Consider the following 22,435-nt stretch of genomic DNA (forward strand, 5'->3'; position numbering starts at 1 on the left):
TGTTTTAAGAAAGGGAGATGTAATGATGTCAGCAAATAGTGATGGTATTTGCCTGTTTGATTATGATGCCTTACCAGCATATTTGCCTGTTTAATTATTTATGCCTTACCAGCAGAGGGCATGTGACAGAGGCAGAGTTTAGTTTTAGTTTCGTTTTAGGTGGATCTCTAACATGGTGTCTCCTGTAATGATGTTAACTGAGTTGAACAAACTTTAGATTAAAAGAGATTCTCTTTCATAAATGTCTCGTCATTGAACCCACAAAGAAATCAATACAGGGCCCAGGGGCCGTGTAGCCTGATCCTGCTCCTATTTCGTGTGTCTAATTCTGTTAGATTCAGGAGATGGTTCTGTGATAGTGGATTGGCGGTTAGGATCAGATCAGCCATGATCTTATTGAATGGCGGAGCAGGCTCGAGGGGCCGATTGGCCTACTCCTGCTCCTATTTCTTATGTTCTTATGTTCTTATAGCAGGTGGGTTTTGTGCTGCTGGGGTAGAGATCATGGAGGGTGGTGGTGGGAGTGCTACAGCATGGTTTGGAGGGTTAGGGGGTGATTGAGGGTGGTCACCAGCAGATTGGGGTAGAGATGGGTGGTCGGAGGGGTCGGTGATCGTGGGAGGGCATCGGTGATAGCGGGGTGGGGGCGTCAGTGATATCGCGGGGGGATCCAAACACCCGGGGTGGGGCGGGAAGCAGGTTAGTTTAGTGGGGGAAGCATTCTTGCTCCTCCTAGCCCACAAGCAGTGCTGGAGAGGCACTTACCTCTTACACGCAGCAGTCCTCCCTTTAGCTGCCCAAGGCCCAGAAAACTCTGCTGGCCAGGGTTAAATTTAAAATGGAGCTGAAATATGAAGCACGCAGCCTCATCAAAATATTTATATGACCAATGTGCCTCCTGGGAGTGGGTTGGTTGCCCGCCCGCCCAAGTACCGCCTCCGCTAAAATTGGAAGTGGGCGGGTTCGGATTTGAGATTTAAATTTTTTTTACATCCCACCTGTTTTTGGGGGTTAAAATTTGCCACAACAGCCCCAAGCTTGTCTCTCTAATAGTATCAATTAGCAGTGTCCTTGCTCCTGCATGTCAGACAGACGACCACATTGAAAGTGCTCTCTGCCTGCCTGTGAAGCTGCTTGTTTTTCTGGATTCAGGTCACTATTAAGCCCCAATGTGCCCCTGGCCAAGGCCTGCCCCTTGGCAGTGTCTTGCACCTATAAACAGGGAGTGGAAATACAGCTGTTACCAAGAGGCCTGTTGCAGTTGGAATGACTGCCGGCTTTGCATCCCTCTGCCTGCTGTTTTTACACAGCAGCTAGAAGGCTCCAAAGTCTGAGTATCCATTTGGAGATTTCACTTACCTTTTCAGGCCTACCCTGTCTTGCTGCTTGGCACCCTTAGACTCGTTGATCTGAGGGAGGCCAAGAGGCAACCCGAACCCAACTTCTTCTGGCGCCCATGTGTTTGGGCAACTTTCAGGGGAAGGTGAGGCCTGACGGCCAGGAATTCCCCCTTCCCACCTCATTGCAATGTCATTCTTTTACCTGCATCTTTTGTAGGCACAGGTGCTCTGGAGGAAGCCCTGGAAATTTGGGGCAATATAAAGGGCAGGGGTGGGGGTCATGGGGGGCAGAGGCCCAAAGTCACAGGTTGCAGTTTGTTTAGGAAATAAATGGATTTGGACAAATGTAGCACAACAATAATTAAATGGTTGGATGCTACCATTTTATTTTTCAAACTTCATTTAAAGCTTGGCTAACAATAATGGGAGGGAGGGAGGTTGCCTCTGTAACGCAAGGCCTATTTATAAAGAAAATGTTTACAATTTTGTTATATACTAAGGATATCTGCTCCTGGGTGTTTCAGTGAAATTTGTTTTTGGGAAGGTCTGTTGACTGGAGTTGCCATGTATGCTGCAACCTAAAAGCCCTTATTATTAATATACTTTTCATAGCAGACATGCATTGGCAACTGTCATCAGGTCTATCCTTCCAAAGCTGTCAACATTGGGGAGTGTGATTTAAGATCAACAAGGATAAGACAGATTGCCAACTGCTGTTATAACATATGGAGCTCTGTGTATTTTTCAGAGTGATACACTGTATATAAAAATCTGTTAGATTGTTTTTACCAAAATGAATGATACTTGGCCGGTCCTACAATTCACATTGTGTATTTTTACAAGATCTTGCAGTTGTCTTTTTGTATTCTGTACATTGCCATAACAGGGTGCAGCTGTCGAGGCAGCTTGAACACATCTAATGACATTGGCCCAGTGGCTGGTGAAAGCAGAGAATGACCCGGAGAATTTGAACTGGAATGCGAATGGATGCACCACCATTTTGCCACGGTCTAATGCTTCAGAAAGTGCTGGTTTACTTTACGTTTAAACTTCTGCACTCAGGGATGATATTCCAAGTGATGTGTCTGGCAGAGTGATACACAGCCAATGAAATGGTGTAGAAATTTGGTTGGTATTACTTTGCAGATATTTTGAATTGATGTGGAATGTTGAGGTACAGCTGCCTTTGTGTTCATGGAAATTGGTCTTAAATGCTATCAATTCTTACAGTGCCGCTCCAGTCAAAATCTTGGAGCATTAGCAGTCCAGTCACACTGCTCTAATGCTGTAGAGACTAGGCTCTGATACTGTTGTGTCTGTGTATAATAAGACACAGACTGCAGGAGAACGGTACAACAGGTGTTTACTCAACGTGGCTCACACGGGAACTGATCTGTACAGATTACTACTCAGTGCTATATACAGGTGTGGTCACTGCCGGTACTGCAGTATACATGAGCTGTAAAAGATAGTTCCCCCCTTAAAGGTATATACATTACAATGCCTCCCCTTTTAGATTAACAGTACCATAACACTCATTTAACAATTAAATATCAAACTAATTACAATTAACAGTTTTAGCATGCAACATTAGCTGAAAATAGTCTATTTATATATTCAGTCTTTGGGGAGGCTTCCTGATCCTTTCTGGATAGCGCCTTTCCCAAGTGTCTTGCTCTTGGTGCGGAGGCGATTCTGGCCCCCTGTCGTCGGTTGGTTCATCAGCTTCCGATGCTACTGTTTCTGGGGTAGATGCGATCTGTACGTCGGGTCATCTCCAGGTACGTATGGGCGAGGCATGGGGTTGACTTGTTCCTGTGACTCTAGGATCTGGTCAGCATGGCGTCTCACGTCCACTGTGTACATTAGTGGGCCCTGCCATGTGCATATCGTTCCTGGCTGCCATTTTTCTGTTCGGTAGTCGTGGGCCAAGACTGGTTGCCCTACATTGAAGCTCTTTGTTGGCTTCTCATGGATGTGCTGGAATTGCTTACTCTCAACATCTCTTCGTACATTTGGTCTGAGCAAATCCAGGCGAGATCTTAACCTTCGGTTAAAGAACATCATGGCTGGGGCCTGGTTGGTGACTGCATGTGTCGGACAGGAAATTGTCCACCTTGTGCTGCAGCGGAATGTTGTCATTGTACATAGCCTTTATTGCCTTCTTAAAGGTTTGTACGAACCTCTCATCCAATCCATTTGTGGCTGGATGATACGGGGCGGATGTGTAATGCCTTACCCCATTCTTTTTCAAGAACCTCCGGAACTCTTCGGACACAAACTTTGGTCCGTTGTCAGAGCAAATCTGTTCTGGCAAGCCATTCCTGGCAAAAATGGTCCATAGGACTTCAATAGTTTTCTCCGTGGTGGTGGAGGACATTTTGATGACCTCAGGCCATTTCGAGTGTGCATCCACGGCTATTAAAAACATTGAGTCCATGAATGGACCAGCAAAATCAATATGTACCCATTGCCATGGAGATGAGGGCCACTCCCATGGGTGTAGAGGGGCCTGTGGTGGTGCATTTTGGACTTTCTGGCATCCTGAGCAGCTCTTGGTCAGGTCCTCGATTTGTTTATCAATTCCCGGCCACCACACATAAGCCCTGGCTAGGCTTTTCATTTTTACCCCTCCCAGATGACCCTCATGAAGCTCATTGAGCACTCTATCCCTTAACTTGGGTGGAATTACCACTCTGGATCCACACATCAAGGTCCCCCGGCACACTGACAGCTGTTCTCTCCTTGTCGAGAATGCTGGCAACAGTGAGTCGCCATGTGCTGGCCATCCCTTCACCGTCAAATCATATACCCGAGACAGTGTTGGGTCATTTCGGGTTTCCTTTTCGATACAAGCGTTAGTTACCGGTAGGTATTCAACTATAGTCGAATGGAATATTTCGACAGGATCCACTGCTGGTGCTTCCTCCGCAGTAGGCAGTGGCAGGCGTGATAGCCCATCAGCATTTCCATGCTGTTTTGTGCCCTTATATTCAATCTCATAGTGGTGCGCCCCTAGAAAAAGTGACCATCTTTGTAGTCATTGCGCAGTCATCACCGGAACGCCCTTCTTTGGATTAAAAATGGAGACAAGAGGCTGGTGATCAGTCAGCAAGGTGAATTTCTGCCCGTGCAGATAGTGATTGAACTTTTTCACTCCCCACACTAGGCTGAGGGCCTCCCTGTCAATCTGGGCGTAGTTACGCTCGGCTGAGGTTAGTGATCATGACGGAAAGGCTATTGGCCTCTCTGAGCCATCCGAGAATTTGTGCGACAGCACCGCTCCAATGCCGTAGGGTGACGCATCACATGCCAACCGAATTGGTAATGCCAGGTTGTAATGGGCCAATACCTCTTTCGATGTGATTAGTGTTTTGCTCTTCTGGAAAGCTCGTCTACGTTCATCACTCCACTTCCATGGCACCCCAGTTTACAGTAGGGTGTTCAGTGGGTGTAATATTGTAGACAAATTTGGCAAGAACTTATGGTAGTAGTTTACCAGCCCGAGGAACGACCTCAGTTGCGACACATTTTCCGGTGCTGGACCCTTGACTACTGCCTCAATCTTCTCTGGGGACTTATGTAACCCCTCTTTATCGATAACGTGGCCACAATACGAGATCTGTTTTCTAAAAAACTCGCATTTGGGGCGGTTAGCTCGGAGCCCATATTCCTGCAATCTAGTGAGCACCTGCTCCAGGTTGGCAAGGTGATCACTATCATTTTCGCCCGTGACCAGGATGTCGTCCAAATAACACTGGTTCCCTGGGATCCCTTGCAGGACTTGTTCCATTGCCCTCTGCCAAATAGCCGGAGCTGATGCTACCCCGAATACCAGCCGGTTGTATTGGTAGAGAACTTTATGGGTGTTGATTGTGAGGCATTTTTTTGATGCTTCTTCTACCTCCATTTGCAGATACGCCTGGGCCAGATCAATCTTAGTGAAGCGTTTCCCTCCAGATAGCGAGGCGAAAATATCTTCAATCCGCGGAAGTGGATATTGTACGGTGTGAAGGACCGGGTTCACTGTTACCTTAAAGTCCCCACAGATTCCTTGGTTCCCCAGGCGTGCTACTCAACGACTTTTTCATCACAGGGACAATGGGTGTAGCCCACTCGCTCCAGTCTACCTTGGACAGTACACCTGAATATTCCAGACTCTCCAGCTCTGCTTCGACGGCTGGGCGGATTGCATAAGGTACCGGTCTGGGCTTAAAAAAATTTGGGCTTGCGTTTTCTTCAATTTTAGTCGTCGCTGTCATGCCTTTTAGTGTTCCGAGTCCTTGCTGGAACACTTCTTTCGCGTCAGTTAGGATCTTTGACAGTCGCCCAGGTGTGACGTCATCATCCTTTTTGTCAGCCACAGTCAGTGCCTGTATGGAATGCCAATCCAGTTTATTTTCCGGATCCATTCACCTCCCAGTAATGGTGGTCCTCCATCTTGCAATACATACAGGTCTAGTTTTGGTGTTTCCTTACCGTTATATATAACGGTCACCCTTATTTTTCCTTTGGGGTAGACTTTTTGCCCCGTGTACGTCTTCAAAATAATTTATGTGTCTCTCAAGGGTATGTGTGAGAATAGCCGCTCGTAGTCCTGTCGGTTTATGACTGTTAGGGCTGATCCTGTGTCCAATTCCATCTTTACCTGGACTCCTGCTATCTTGAGAGTGACCCAAATGGTTCGGTGATCCTCCGTTGTGATCATATTATGTCGTTTCAGACAACTCATTTCCCTGCTTTCGGAGTCGTTATCACTCTTTTGTTCGTCTGAACTATTCTACGTCATCTTATATACCTTCTTGTACTTTCCTTTGGTAGGTTTCTTATTGCTGGTTTTCTCCCCCGACCTGCAGACTCGTGCTATGTGTCCTACTTTTCCACACTGTCTGCACACTTTGTTTTTGAACCAGCAATCATTCTGGTCGTGTGTTATTCTGCCGCAGCGATAGCGCGTCTCTGTTCTATATGACATTTCGTTTGTGCCATATTCTTGCGGTCTCTGTTGTATCTCTGCAGTGCCCCGTGCTGCTGCTTCATATGATACTGCAATGCTGAAAGCTTTTTCCAGCGTAAGGTCCTTTTCAGATAAAAGCCGTTTCTGGGTTCCTTCACTTTGAAGCCCACACACAAACTTGTCCCTTAAGGTATCTGCCGGTCCCGCTCCAAACTGGCATTGTTTCGATAGTTTGTGCAGTTCTGTTAAATAATCAGCATTGCTTTCATCCTTATGCTGGTTCCATTTGTGAAACTTGAACCTTTCTGCTGTCAGCAGCGGTGTGGGGTTTAAATGTTCCTGTAGTATCGTTACTATGTCTTCAAAACTCTTTTCCATTGGCTTCGTTGGGGTTACTACATTTCGTAATAAACCATACGTCTTTGCACCCATTAAATTTAACAATACCGACGCTTTCTTGTCATCTGACACCTCATTTGCCTTGCAGTATACCTCTATTCGTTCGACATATGTAGTCCAATCTTCGACTTCATTGTCAAATGCGGTGATACTGCCACTCTTCGGCATTTTGGGTGTGGTTTAAAGTGGCGTCTCCCAAAGGCTTAAAATGGCATCTCCCGCGCTTTCCTTCCTCCCCCACTGCTGCCAACGCCGCTCCCGGCGGTTCTCGTGGCAATGGCGGTGCCCTGTAGGTTTTGCGCGCTTCACCTGCGCTGCTGCCAACGCCGCTTTCGGCGGTCCTCGTGGCAATGGCGGCGCCTTGTGGGTTTCTGCGCGTCTCTCTCTCCCTCTCTTCAATGCTGCTCGGCCCCTGAACACCGGCTGCGCCCTATGCGCTCTGCCCTCTCTCTCTCTCCCCCGTCGACGCTGCTCGGCCCTTTGCTGTGCTGCTCGGTCAGGCTCTAGCCCGCCGCTGTCCGGGAAGGGTCTGCGCACTACCTGTTGCCAGCCCGTTTTGCTGGACCACCTCGACTGGAAAGCCAAGCCTGGCTCTCGACAGCCTCCCTCGCAATTCTCGAGTCTCTGCTGGATGACTGGGCGGTTGCCCGTGGTCGACGCCCGAGTTTCTGGCCTTGACCTCCAATCCACTGATCTCCAGGAACGAATCCCCGGGAGGTGATGCAGAGTTGCAGGTAGGTTCGAACTTGCCTTGTCGCCAATGTTGTGTCTGTGTATAATAAGACACAGACTGCAGGAGAACGGTACAACAGGTGTTTACTCAACGTGGCTCACACGGGAACTGATCTGTACAGATTACTGCTCAGTGCTATATAAAGGTGTGGTCACTGCCAGTACTGCAGTATACATGAGCTGTAAAAGATAGTTCCCCCCTTAAAGGTATATACATTACAGATATGGTGTGACATCCTTATTCTGTTCACCACTGGTCACTGATCTTAATGGCTTTGGATTAAACTGAGTCCAGAAACAGGAAGATGGGTTTCTTTGTGGCATGCCAAGCAGGACTACAGCATTCCCATCTTCTCAGACATGGTATGTAGACAGATTGTCTAGGATTTACAAAACACTTACATTGTTGACTGTGACAAATAGGACTGAGTTTCCTCAAGAATCCACACTCTACTGCCAGCTTTCCAGTTACCTCTGGTGCCTATATACCACAGTTCAGCTATGGTGCGATTACCAAGCGAAGGGATGTCTGTAGCTGAAAAAATCTTGGTATAATTCTGAAATAGAACAACATCATAGTCAATCTTTCTTGACAAAGTTATTGACTTGATCTTTCCTGAGCTGAGCGTGACACATAGTTTGTCCGCCCACTTGTAATTCTATTTATTGCCGCCTGCAGTAGGTCAGGTTTTAGTGGTTTACCAGATGGGGAGTTAATCTCTCTGCAATGAATGGTGCTACCTACAAAAAGATCATGCTTAACAAATTATTGATAAAGCTGGTGAACAGAGTGGGAACGAGCTTTCTTCCTTCTGTAGGTAACATAATAAAAAGACTAACATCCATTTTATTACAAGCAGTATGCCTGTTCTCTGTGAACATTCACCAGAAATAGTCATTGTTACAGTTTGGGCATTTTTCTGGCATTCACTGTTGTGTTCAATGGCAGATTGCAATTTTTATAAGCAGAACAAGTCCCTTATGAACTGGATCTTTATTCAGTGGACCCAGGTTTAACAACCTCTAAATTATGGTAAATTACTAGTGAATACATGGGATGCATAATGACAGTCTCAAGTCTCCTCCAAAATCAGCAAATAACATGCTGCCAGACCAATGCATTCAGGCTAAACTACTTGGCCAAATTTATTTGCAAGTGAAATAATATATAGAAGCAAAAAGGCACAGCAAGATTCTAATTGTAACTAAGTTTACCCAATCTATAAAATGCTTTTTAAAGAAACAAGAAAATACAATGTCTGAAATTCTTGAAGTTCTTTCCAATAACTTCTGAGTACCAATCTCTAATTGTAAATTATATGGGCAAATGTAAGAAATCACATAACACCAGGTTATAGTCCAACAGCTTTATTTGAAATCACAAGCTTTCGGAGCGCTGCTCCTTCATCAGGTGAAGTGGAGAGATGCATAAAAACACAGCTTATATAGTCAGAGAATAATGTCAGATGTTTACAGGTAATCTTTCTAACTGCCATTTATCACACCTCGGCAGAGAGATAACCACAGCAATCAAAGGTGTAAATGGTGTCCAAACAGGTCAGTCAGGAAAACATTACATCAAAGAACAATGAGGTGGGGTCACAAGGGGTCAAATGTTGCAGATGCTGGGGTCTGTATGAAAAACAAAAAAACAGACAAAAAACATTTTTTTTGCTGGAAATCACAGCAGGTCCGGCCGCATCTGTGTGGAGAGAACAAGCCAACGACGACTCGAGTCTGGATGACCCTACGTCAGGTGGGGTTACATGTCGTGTGACATGAACCCAAGATCCCGGTTGAGGCCGTCCTCATGGAAGCGGAACTTGGCTATTCCTCATATAGCCCCGATTCGCATGAATTAGCAGCGAGGCAAATAGGAAGCTGAAGACCCCAAGAAGACCCTGTGGATTATAATATTTTCTTTGAAGATCAAATTATTTTTTCTCTTAGTAGCCAGGCAATCAACATTTTAACTATGTTTTAGCACTTAGGTGGGCGAGGAGTGAACTGAAGCTTGTGGGAGGGCTTAATAGTTTGTTTAAGAGAGTCACGAGAGCACATGTTTGCCCTGAAGCTAAGTTGGCAATCAGATAATAAGCTACTGTCATCTCAATTCAACATGCTCTCTCTCCTCTGAGTTCACTACCCTCCTATCCTCCCTTAATCTCTCCCTCTATGTAATCTTCCCAACCCATATTCACGGCCACCCCCTTGACCTTGCTATCTCTCGTGGCGTCGCTACTCCCATCATGTCATTCGCTGATAAGGCCACCTCTGACCACTTCCTCTCTCTCCACCCACATCCCCCTTCCCCCTACAACCCTACTTCCTTCTGTATCCGCCCCTGGAAAAAGCTCTTTCCCAACTCTCTTACAACTGCACTTATGAAATCCCAATTCTCCAGCCTTTGGCCTTCCCTCCATTCACCACGACATTTCTGCAGCTACCGATCTGCTCAACCACACCCTCACCACCACCTTTGATGCCCTAGTCCCTGTTAAAACAATTACTCTCTCTCACCCTGGCCATTCCCCGGTACGGCTCTCAACTTTGCTCCCTTAAGTCCAAGGGACACAGACTTGAACGGAAATGGCGGACAACTGGATTAGCCATTCACCACCATATCTGGCTGGACCACATAAAGCACTATCGGTCCTGCTCTCATCTGCCAAAACTGCTCACTATTCCAGAATTATTCTGGAATGCAAAGATAAACCCCGGCTTCTACTCTCCACTGTTAACCGTCTTCTTAATCCCTTCTCCCCTGTCTCCTCCACCCTCACCTCTGACAACAAGTGTGAAGATCTCATGGACTTCTTTGTCTCGAAGACTGAGACCATCCGTTCAGCTGCCTCTGCCACTTCCCTTCCTTCCCCTAGCCCACCGGGTCAAACTTCCTCTAAGGTTCTCCCCTGCCCTAACCCTGAACTCACATCTTTCTCCAGTTTCTCTCCGATCTCCCTTCATAACCTCGCTGTACTCATCTTGTCCATGAGACCCACTTCTGGCTCCCTCGACGCTATTCCCACCAACTGCTGATCACTCAACTTCCTTTTCTGACTCCCATGTTAGCTGACATTGTTAACAGTTCTCTCTCAGGTACTGTTCCCCTCTCCCTCAAATCTGCTGTCATCTCTCCTCTCCTCAAAAAAATAACCCTTGACCCCTCTGTCCTTGCAAACTACTGCCCCATCTCCAACCTTTCTTTCCTTTCCAAATTCCTTGAACGTATTGTTGCCTCCCAAATCTATGCTCATCTTTCCCACAACTCCATGTTTGAATCCTTCCAATTAGGTTTCCGCCCTGCCACAGTACCAAAACGGCTATCAAAGTCACAAATGACATCCTTTGTGACTGTGACAAAGGTAAACTATCCCTCCTCATTCTTCTTGACTTGTCTGCAGCCTTTGACTCGGTTGACCACTCCATCCTCCTCCAACGCCTCTCCACCGTTGTCCAGCTGGGTAGAACTGCACTCGCCTGGCTCCATTCATCTCTATCTAATCATAGCCAGAGAATCACCTGCAAAGGCTTCTCTTCCCGCTCCCACTCCCACTCCCACATCATTACCTCTGGTGTCCCCCAAGGATCTATCCTTGGCCCAGTCCTATTTCTCATCTCCATGTTGCCCCTTGGTGACATCATCCGAAAACACAGGGTCAGTTTCCACATGTACGCTGATGACACCCAGCTCTATCTCACTACCTTTTCTCTCGACCCTTCCACGGTTTCTAAATTGTCAGACTGCTTGTCCGACATTCAGTATTGGATGAGCAGAAGTTTTCCCCAATTAAATATTGGGAAGACCGAAGCCATTGTTTTCGATCCCTGCCACAAACTCCGTTCCTTAGCCACTGACTCCATCTCTCTCCCTAACATCTGTCTGAGGCTGAATCACACTGTTCATAACCTTGGTGTCATATTTGACCCTGAAGTGAGATTCTGACCACAGATCTGCGGCATAACTAAGGCCATCTTTTTCCATCTCCATAACATCGCCTGTCTCCGCCCTTGCCTCAGTTCATCCACTGCTGAAACCCTCATCCATGCCTTTGTTACCTCTAGACTTGACTATTCCAATGCACTCCTGGCTGGCCTCCCACATTCTACCCTACATAAACTTGAGGTCGTCCAAAACTCAGCTGCTCGTGTCCTAACTCGCACCAAGTCCCGTTTACCCATCACCCCTGTGCTCACTGACTTACATTGGCTCCTGGTTAAGCAGCGTCTCGATTTCAAAATTCTCATCCTTGTTTTCAAATCCCTCCATAGCTTCGCCCCTCCCTATCTCTGTAATCTCCTCCAGACCCACAACCCCCCGAGATATCTATACTCCTCTAATTCTGCCCTCCTGAGCACCCTTGATTATAATCACTCAACCATTGGTGGCCATGCCTTCTGTTGCCTAGGCCCTAAGCTCTGGAATTTCCTCCCTGAACCTCTCCGCCTCTCTTCCTCTCTTTCCTCCTTTAAGATGCTCCTCTTTGATCAAGCTTTTGGTCATCTGCCCTAATGTGGCTCGGTGTCAAACTTTTGTCTTGTAATACTCCTGTGAAGCACCTTGGGACGTTTTACTACATTAAAGGTGCTATATAAATGCATGTTGTTGTTATTGTGACTGAGATGCTGCAACAACTTCTCATCCATATGGTTTATATTAGTGTTGATACAATTTACAGTTGGAATACTAGTGACAATAATGGTATGTGTCATAATAATGGATACTATTTTCCACTTCTAAATAAAGCTTGAAACCATATCAATCTTGGTGTTCCTAGCTTATGGAGTTTTGAAACTTCCTCTATACTTTTAAAAAACATTTCTAATTGTAGGGCACTACTATTTATTGCATTTACTGTTTTATCCTCATTTATTGTAACTTTGTTGTGTCTCTGTTGGATAGTTGAGCTCTTTCCCAGTACCAGGGAAGTAGCTGGTGTGCGTGCCTTAGAGGCTGCTTCCCTCACAGCTGCAGCACAGAGGGGCACTCCGTCAGCTCCCTGTAGAAGGTTTCATCTTTGCAGGACCATAAGAAAGAGTCAGCAGGTCCCATGTCCATCTCAGGTCTTGAGTAACCTGAGACAAGGGCTGCCTCCATTCCAAGAGGCTCTTAATATTTTACAGCAGCCATCTACATAGCGGACCCCAAGCTTTCAGGTGGCACGTAGGTGGAACCCTCGTGTGCTCACAAGGGGGGTGCACAGAGATAAAGTCGAATAACGCTTGTGTAAATAGTTGTAATGAAGTACTGGAATATTTGATGAAAGGGCTTCTTGGTTTATAGTTCTCTTGTATGATAATGTGCTGATGTTGAGGATCGGGATTAGGATGTAATGGCTTTCTGTGAGGAGCAAGGATTTAACTTAGACCACAGAGAGGTTGGTGAGAAGAGGCAGATCTATGCTGGGCTGCGACTTCCAAATAATAGTATTCTATTCATGTGGGAAGGTGTGCTAAATACACCTGTCTCTCAGCTATCTAGCAGCAGTTGCCCCTGCAACAGATTGCTGTTCTTCATGGATGGGTCTTCAGTGTCAGTAGTGTCCCCATCAGGATCTCAGACATTCTCTGGAACATCTACTATCTACCATCTACAAGGCACAAGTCAGGAGTGTGATGGAATACTCTCCACTTGCCTGGATGAGTGCAGCTCCAACACCACTCAAGAAGCTCAACACCATCCAGGACAAAGCAGCCCGTTTGATTGGCATCCCATCCACCACCTTAAACATTCACTCCCTCCACCACCAGCGCACCGTGGCTGCAGTGTGTACCATCTACAAGATGCACTGCAGCAACTCGCCAAAGCTTCTTCGGCAGCACCTCCCAAACCCGCGACCTCTACCACCTAGAAGGACAAGGGCAGCAGGCACATGGGAACACCACCACCTCTAAGTTACACAACATCCTGACTTGAAAATATATCACCGATCCTTCATTGTCGCTGGGTCAAAATCCTGGAACTCCCTCCCTAACAGCACTGTGGGAGCACCTTCACCACACGGACTGCAGCGGTTCAAGAAGGTGGCTCACCACCACCTTCTCAAGGGCAATTAGGGATGGGCAATAAATGCTGGCCTTGCCAACGACGCCACATCCCATAAACTAATTAAAAAAAAAAATCTACTGTCAGTCCTTTCCTGATTGCAACACTACGAAACACACAATGGAGGTACATTTGACTTTGGGTGATGGTGTAAATGGGATCAGCCGCTCATTATACGTCTCTCGCGATTCTCATTTCCATTGAAGTCCATGAAAATGAAAATCAGGAGAGGTGTATAGCGGGCGGCTGATCGATATTGCTGAAATTGAGGTGGTTCCCATTGTATGCTATCATCCAAAGTCAAAATTACCCCCAACATGCTCCCACAATTCCTGAGATGGTTCTGGGTGCATACTGCAAAATACCACTGGACCTATCAGAACCTTCCTTTGAGCATCTTGTCTTCATGTGTGCTTCATTGTCGCACTCCTCTGCAGCATCGGTGGTCCTACAAAAACTTGCCATAAGCATAAGGGAGCATCCCTCGTCACCCAGCCACTGCTGTTGAAACCGGACTGGTGAAGTATAAAAGCATCCTGAGAGCTCCCAGTATGTCAGGAATTCACATGCAGGAAGCTGCGCCTGTTAAGATTTACGACCCTGGAGAATCCGGCAATTCTGAAAGATTTGATGGGCCTCTCGGTCTTTTCTGGGGCATCACTGTCAAATGATATAAACTGAGCTGTCCTGACAAAGAAGACATTGGTGACTTGCCTTATGGAGGAATGAGTAGGAAATTGACTGATGTGGGAAAATTCCCTTGTGGCTCCCTGTAATGAGCTTGTGGCATAACATTTGAGAGCTGTGGTCACTTTCTCCACCACAGTCAGAGTTGTACATACTGTGGATCTTGGGCGCAGCGATGTGAATAGAGCTCCTCCAAAGCTTCATGACTGAAGTACAGCCTCCTGAGACAGGCCACCAAAAGAGCACCTGGGTCTATACATCCTGCTGAATGGGTGGTGCGGGATCGCCTGGCTCTCCTCTGGTGCTGGTTAATAATCCTGCTTTTCTTACAGCCTCCTGCTACGCCTCTTCTCCAGTATATTGATGGTGTGAAGTGTCATTCCTGTTGGGAAGCCTACTATGCAGCCCTCAGATCCTAGCTCAGTAACATGGTTAAATAAAATGTTTTACAAGGTTAGTGAAGCATGTTAGGGAAGGCTTCCTGAGTATAAGAGTAATTTGCAATAGCTGCTGTGAGTCCCATGATATGGCCAAAAGTCTCCAGCAGCGATTTCAGTTGAGCAGTGTCTCTTTAACAAGCACTTCAACCTTGATAAACAGGTCTCAGTAAACTGTGCTTTTTACATCCTCCAGTGTGGCTGGGAAGGCACAAGTTATGGACTTTAGGATGGGCAATGCCATCCCATCCCAACTGCATCATTTGCATGTGGCTGCCACTGGGGAGAGTGGGCACTTCTTCAGTGCCCAGTTACGATGCTATGGGCTGCATTTTGTCATTGGGAGCGGGTTGGGGTCGGGTCAGGTGGTCGGCGGGTCCCGCCCCTGCCTCCGATGTGAGGCGGGCCAATTGAGCGATTTTTCCCTAATTGGGCACTTGATTTCCAGCATGTGGGAACCCCTGACCCAATTAATCTTTTGGTCCTGAAACTCGCCTCTGATGATGTCATCTATGCAGCTGCATTTAAGGCCTGCAAGCAGCCTTGGTTCATTTTCTGCCTTACAACTTTTTGCTGAGATTTCTGAGGGGCTAGTGGTGCAAACATGGCAAGATCAAGGCCTAAGTGCGCACCCTGCTTTGATGAGGACTCCCTCCAAGCTCTGGTGGAGGGAGCAAGAGCTCATAAGGAAGTGCTGTTTCCTTCATCTGGGAGGAAAAAGCCTCCCCAGCAGACCAAAGCTGTGTGGCTGCAAGTGGCACAGGAGGTCAGTGCCATCTCAATGTGCAGCAGAACCTGGCTGCAGCGCAGAAAGAGGTTTCATGACCTTCTCCACACAGGAAAAGTGAGTATTACATCACCATGACCCTCAATCTGCTCCCCATCGCCTCTCATCACCAGCACTCTTCATTGTCAACCTCCTCCTCCACATCCCACTTGACCTTACATCCCTGCACCCTTAACCATTCCCTCTCTCTGTATGTTCACATTCACTTAACTATTCGACTATGCAGCCCTCACACTCCCTATCACTGTTATGCTATGACAACAACTTACAACACACAGGGAGGGCTCTTGGTCTTGGGACCTCACTCCATCTTTGTGTCCTTCTAAATGCTATGCATTCTCTACACCCACTCCATCATTCTCACTCAAACTCCACCTGTGTCCCTCATTGCAGAAAAAGAGAGCCCACAATAAGAGGGAAAGGACAAAGACCAGAGGAGGGCCACCCTCAATAGCCCAGCTCACCAGTGCAGAGGAGGCGGCCCTCGAGATCGTGGGAGTCTAGGAAGATATGCAAGTGGGGGATGGACAGACGGGCGCATCAGAGCAAGCTGGTGACAGAATAGTTTTTCATCTCTCTCATTGACATTGCATGAGTGACTGATGTTGATTCTAATGCTCTAACAGATTGACTTATGATCATCTGCACAATTCAATGTGCACGCAACATTTATCTTACATGTCTAACTCTTTCCTTTACTCCCCAGGACCATCAACAGCCCCCCTCCCCACTGTCAAGGATGAATAGCCTGAGCCTCAAGACTCCTCAGAGGAAGCTGCAACCTCTGAGGGCGCAGCGTCAGCAGAATTAAGCGCACCCAGCACCAGCGCAGACACTCACACCTTGGTGGGACCTTCGGGAGATAAAGTATTGTTGTCACTTGATGTATCACAGATCACAAGTGAGCATCAGCAGATGGTGGAGACAGGGACAGCAGTGGAGAGTCCTCGTCGGAGGGAGCAGAACTCTCCCAGCTCGGCTCAGCTGCATGTCGACCTTGTGCCTCTGGGTCCATCCAGAAGGAGAGCGGTGCTGGAACTCCAGGAACAGGTGCAGGAGTCTCTGGCAGGTTTTGTCTCCAGGGTCGCTGCGAGTGTGGAGCAGATGGAGGAGTCCATCGCTAACATGAGCGGAGCCTTTGTGGAGGCATTGGCGCATGATCGCATCACCACGGAAAGGATGGCAACCTACGTGGAAAGGGATGGTTATCTGGATCAATATGTCGAGGAACCAACTCGGGAACAGGCTATATTGGACTGGGTACTGTGCAATGAGAAGGGACTAATCAGTAATCTTGTTGTACGGGGACCCTTGGGTCAGAGCGATCATAACATGATCGATTTCTCACTCGAAATGGAGAGCGAAGAAATTGACTCAGAGACTAAGGTCCTGAATTTAAACAAGGGGAATTATGATGCCATGAGACGGGAACTGAGTAGGTCTGATTGGACAACGTTCCTGAGAGGACTGGAGGTAGATAAACAATGGCAAACATTTAAAGATAGAATGACAAAATTGCAAAAATTGTTTATACCAATCTGGCATAAAAGGAAATCTAAAAAGGTGACTCAACCGTGGATAACAGGGGAAATTAGAGACAGCATAAAATCCAAAGATAGGGCGTATAAAATAGCCAAAAAAAGCGCCAGAGCGGAAGATTGGGAACAGTTTAAGATAGAGCAAAGGAGGGCAAAGGGCATGATCAAGAGGGGCAAAATAGCTTACGAAAACAAGCTGGCGGAAAATATAAAAACTAACTCCAAAAGCTTTTATAAATATATCAAAAGGAAAAGACTGGTGAAAACCAAAGTTGGTCCATTGCAGTCAGATACGGGGGAATATATAATGGGAAATAAGGAAATGGCAGATCAACTAAATGCATACTTTGGGTCAGTCTTTACGAAGGAAGACACAAAAAACCTCCCTGGGATATCGGGAAAAATAGGGACATTGGCAAAGGAGGAACTGACGCAAATCAATATCTCTAAGGATATGGTGTTAAGGAAGCTAAAGGGATTGAAGGTGGACAAATCCCCAGGGCCTGATAACATGCATCCTAGGGTACTGAAGGAGGTGGCCCTAGAGATAGCGGATGCACTAAGGATGATTTTTCAGAATTCATTAGACTCGGGAACAGTGCCGATGGATTGGAGGGTAGCTAACGTTACCCCACTATTCAAAAAGGGGGGTAGGGAAAAAGCAGGTAATTACAGACCTGTAAGCCTTACATCAGTTGTGGGCAAAATGCTGGAGTCCATCATTAAGGATGAAATAGCGGAGCACTTAGCAAATGGGGACAGGATAGGACAGAGTCAACATGGATTTACAAAGGGTAAATCGTGCTTGACTAATCTATTGGAATTTTTTGAGGGAGTAACTGGTAGAATAGATGGGGGAGAGCCAGTAGATGTGGTGTACCTGGACTTCCAAAAGGCCTTCGATAAGGTCCCACATAAAAGATTAGCATGGAAAATTGAGGCTCATGGGATAAAGGGGAAAGTTTTGGCGTGGATAGGGAACTGGCTGTCAGATAGAAAACAGAGAGTTGGAATAAACGGCTCATTTTCTGAATGGCAGGCAGTAACAAGTGGGGTACCACAGGGATCTGTCCTGGGCCCCCAGCTGTTCACAATTTACATTAATGACCTGGATCAGGGAGTCGGATGCAGCATTTCCAAATTTGCAGACGACACTAAACTAGGAGGTGGGGTGGGCTCAGAGGAAGAGACCAGGAAGCTCCAGAGCGATTTGGACAGACTGGGCGATTGGGCGGATAAATGGCAGATGCACTATAATGTGGACAAGTGCGAAGTTATCCACCTTGGGTGCAGGAACGGGAGGGCAAATTATTATTTAAATGGCAATAGATTGGGAGAGGGGGAAGTACAGAGAGACCTGGGTGTTCTTGTACACCAGTCACTGAAGGCGAGCATGCAGGTGCAACAGGCGGTCAAGAAGGCAAACGGTATGCTGGCCTTCATAGCAAAAGGGTTAGAATACAGGAACAGGGATACCTTGCTGCAGCTGTACAGGGCACTGGTGAGACCACACCTCGAGTACTGTGTACAGTTTTGGTCGCCTCATCTGAGGAAGGATGTTCTTGCCATGGAGGGGGTGCAGCGGCGATTCACCAGGCTGATACCAGGAATGGCGGGAATGACCTATGAGGAGAGACTATGTAGTTTAGGGATGTACACACTGGAGTTTAGAAGATTGAGAGGGGACCTCATAGAAGTGTATAAAATTCTGACAGGTCTAGACAGACTGGATGCAGAAGGAATGTTTCCCTTGGCGGGTGAGAACAGAACTAGAGGACATAATTTAAGGATAAGGGCTAAACCATTTAGGACAGAGATGAGGGGGAATTTCTTCACTCAGAGAGTGGTGAACCTGTGGAACTCATTGCCACAGAGGGCAGTGTACGCCAGCTCATTAAATATATTTAAGAGGGAATTAGATATATTTCTACGGGCAAAAGGGGTTAAGGGTTACGGAGAGAAGGCGGGGACGGGATACTGAATTAAAGGATCAGCCATGATCTCATTAAATGGCGGAGCAGGCACGAAGGGCCGAATGGCCTACTCCTGCTCCTATCTTCTATGTATCTATGTATCTATGATGGCTACCTCCATGGTAAGGCTGGCTACCGTAGGAGAGGATGGCTACAATAGAAACATAGAAACATAGAAGATAGGAGCAGGAGTAGGCCATTCGGCCCTTCGAGCCTGCTCCGCCATTCAATGAGATCATGGCTGATCATCCAAATTCAGTACCCTGTCCCTGCCTTCTCCCCATATCGCTTCATCCCTTTAGCCTTAAGAAATATATCCAACTCTTTCTTGAATATATTTAATGAACTGGCATCCACCGCCCTCTGTGGCAGAGAATTCCACAGGTTCACCACTCTCTGTGTGAAGAAATTCCTCCTCATTTCAGTCCTAAATGTCCTACCCCTTATCCTTAGACTATGACCCCTGGTTCTGGACTCCCCGCCCATCGGGTGTATTGATTTCTTTGTGGGTTCAATGACGAGACATTTATGAAAGAGAATGAGTTTTAATCTAAAGTCTGTTCAACTCTTTATACAGCATTTCAGGAGACACCCTGCTAGTGATGCATCTAGAACGAAACCAAAACTAAACTAACTGCCTTGCTTCTCTCGGTCACATGCCCTTTGCTGGTCAGGCACAAGCAATCAATACATGCAATCATGCTATTAAGGCATCATAATCGAACAGGCAAATACCATCTCTATTTGCTGATATCATTACATCGGGAACATCCTTCCAGCATCTAGTCTGTCCAGGCCTGACCGAATTTTATAGGTTTCGATGAGATCCCCTCTCACTCTTCTAAACTCCAGTGAGTATAAGCCCAATCGACACACTCTCTCCTCATACGTCATTCCTGCCATCCCAGGTATCAGCCTGGTGAATCTCCGCTGCACTCCTTCCATGGCAAGAACGTCCTTCCTCAGATAAGGCGACCAAAACTGCACACAGTACACAAGGTGCGGTCTCACCAAGGCCCTGTACAACTGTAGCAAGACATCCTTGTTCCTGTACTCGAACCCTCTTGCTATGAAGGCCAACATACCATTTGCCTTCTTAACCGCCTGCTGCACCCGCATGCTTACCTTCAGCGACTGGTGCACAAGAACACCCAGGTCTCTTTGCACTTCCCCTTCTCCCAATCTATTGCCATTCAAATAATAATGTGCCTTCCTGTTTTTGCCACCAAAGTGGATAACTTCACATTTACCCACATTATAGTGCATTTGCCATGTTTCTGCCCAATTACCTAACCTGTCCAAATTGTACTGGAGTTTCATGACATCCTCCTCGCAGCATACCCTCCCACCCAGCTTTGTGTCGTCTGCAAATTTGGAGATATTGCATCCAATTCCGTCATCCAGACCATGGCTGATCATTCAAATTCAGAGGATGGCTACGGCCATGGAGGAGCTAAGTCGCCAGGGTCTTGAAAACATGGTCATTGTTCAGAATAGACTGACATCTCTGGAGGAGCGATGGTCAGCAATTGAGCAGAGAAACCAAACCTTCATGGAAGTCCACTGGAGTAGGACTGCCAGTGCAGAAACGGGTCCTCATGGCCCCCCTGAAGTGCAGCAAGGTGCTGTCAAGCCACTTGCTAGCTCTGAAGTGTGGCTGACCCATGAGAGGGATGTTGGTGGCAGAGAACACGGAAGTGGAGGCTCCTCTCCAAGTGCTCACATGACCATGCCACTGCAGAGCCCTCGGTCAGAGCCCCACCAGAGTCCTCACCCAACTGAGATCGGCATCTCAGGCCCTGCACAGCCGCAGGAGCAGCAGACTGTTGGCGAGCCCTCACAGGTTCGCAACCCCAGAGGATGCCCGCAAAAGGTGTCGAGGCAGGAGCTACATAAAAGTGAGCAAGGGGCCTCCACATCTGCTGAAGCCACAGGGGAAGCACCATGTAGGAGCGTGCATAAGAGGAAGATAAAGCACAAGTAGTCACAAGGGTAGTCACTTGGGTGTTCTGTTGTGTTTAATTCTGAAATGCCATCCGTGAATTAATGTTATAAAATGACTTGATGGCAAACTGTTGAAGTTGTGGGCTGTGTCATTTTGCAAATGGGACTTCCACATTGAGGGCTGAGGCCGAATTGGAATTGGCAGTATGGTGGTCAGATTGATAGGAAGCCGCAGGTTCTTGTCCATTGTCGATGGTGTGGTAAGAAGGTGTGAGGTAAATGTGTTTGATTGGGCAGCCTAAGCAAATCTGGCCAAGATCAGTGCATCCCTTACATCCCGGACAGCAATGTTCTCTTGTGCTGCTACCGCTGGTTGATGCACCTCCGCAAGCTGTTCATTGTCGCTCTCCTCCTCCTCCACCTCCTCATCCTCATCTGAGGAGGCTATGCGATGAGCCACTTGTACCTCAGGCAGCTGCAAGCCACGATGCTGTGCCATGTTGTGAAGTGCACAGAAGACAATGACGATTCTGGGGACCCTGGCTGCTGAGTACTGCAGGGCTCCACCTGATCTATCAAGGCATCTGAATTGCATCTTCAGCAAGCCGATGGTTTGATCGGGAATAGATCTGGTGGAAATCTGGCTGGAGTTGTAGCGCTCCTCAGCTTCATTGGATGGCCTCCTGAACAGTGTCATTAGCCACAACTTCAGGGGATAGCCCTTGTCTCCAAGTAGCCATCTGCAAAGCTGGTCTGGTGGACTGAAGAGCGGAGGCACACTAGACTGCCGCAGGATGAAGGAGTCATGGCAACTGCCAGGGTACTTGGCGCAAACATGCAAAATGTCCTTATTGTGGTTACACACCAGCTGTACGTTGAGGGAGTGGAAGTCCTTGCGATTGACAAAAGTACCTGGATTGTGATGGGGTGCCTTAAGGGCCACATGTGTGCAGTCAACGACACCCTGCACTCTTGGAAAGCCTGCCAGATTAGCAAATCCAACCGCACGCATGGTTACACTTGCTTGATCCTTGGAGAAGTTGATGTAATTATGCGTGATGGCAAAGAGGGCATCGGTTACCTGCATGATGCAAGTGTGTGCGGCCGCCTGGGAGATGCTGCTGTTGATCCCTGGAATGAGCCTGAAGCAAAAATTTTGAGTGTGGTGGTGACTTTGACGGCCACTGGTAAGGGGTGTCCACCCACTCCCCTGGGCTCTAGGTCTTGCTACAGCATTGCGCAGATGTCACCCACTACCTCTCGTGAAAGTCTGAGCCTCCTTTGGCACTGTTGCTCAGTCATGTTGAGGTAGCTCATCCTCTGTCTGTAAACGCTGTTTTGGGGGTATCTCCTGCGGCAACATCCTTCCCTGCGCTGGTACCTTCTGGCCTGTGCAGCTTCAGGTGGGTGAGCAGCAGCTTGGCGCTCCTGTTACTCCTGCTGTTGGTGCTGCTGTTGTTCCGGGTTCTGTTGCTGCCACGGCTGGTCTTCGTCCGAATCTGAGGTCCAGGAGGAAAGGAAATAAATTGTTCCCATGCTGCAGGTATATACCTCACTTCAGGAAGTGCTCAGTCAAGGTGGGGAGAGGGGTTTCC

The sequence above is a fragment of the Somniosus microcephalus genome, chromosome 3, assembly GCF_052327205.1.
Source record: "Somniosus microcephalus isolate GS21.2 chromosome 3, FLI_Smic_1.0, whole genome shotgun sequence".
NCBI lineage: Eukaryota > Metazoa > Chordata > Chondrichthyes > Squaliformes > Somniosidae > Somniosus > Somniosus microcephalus.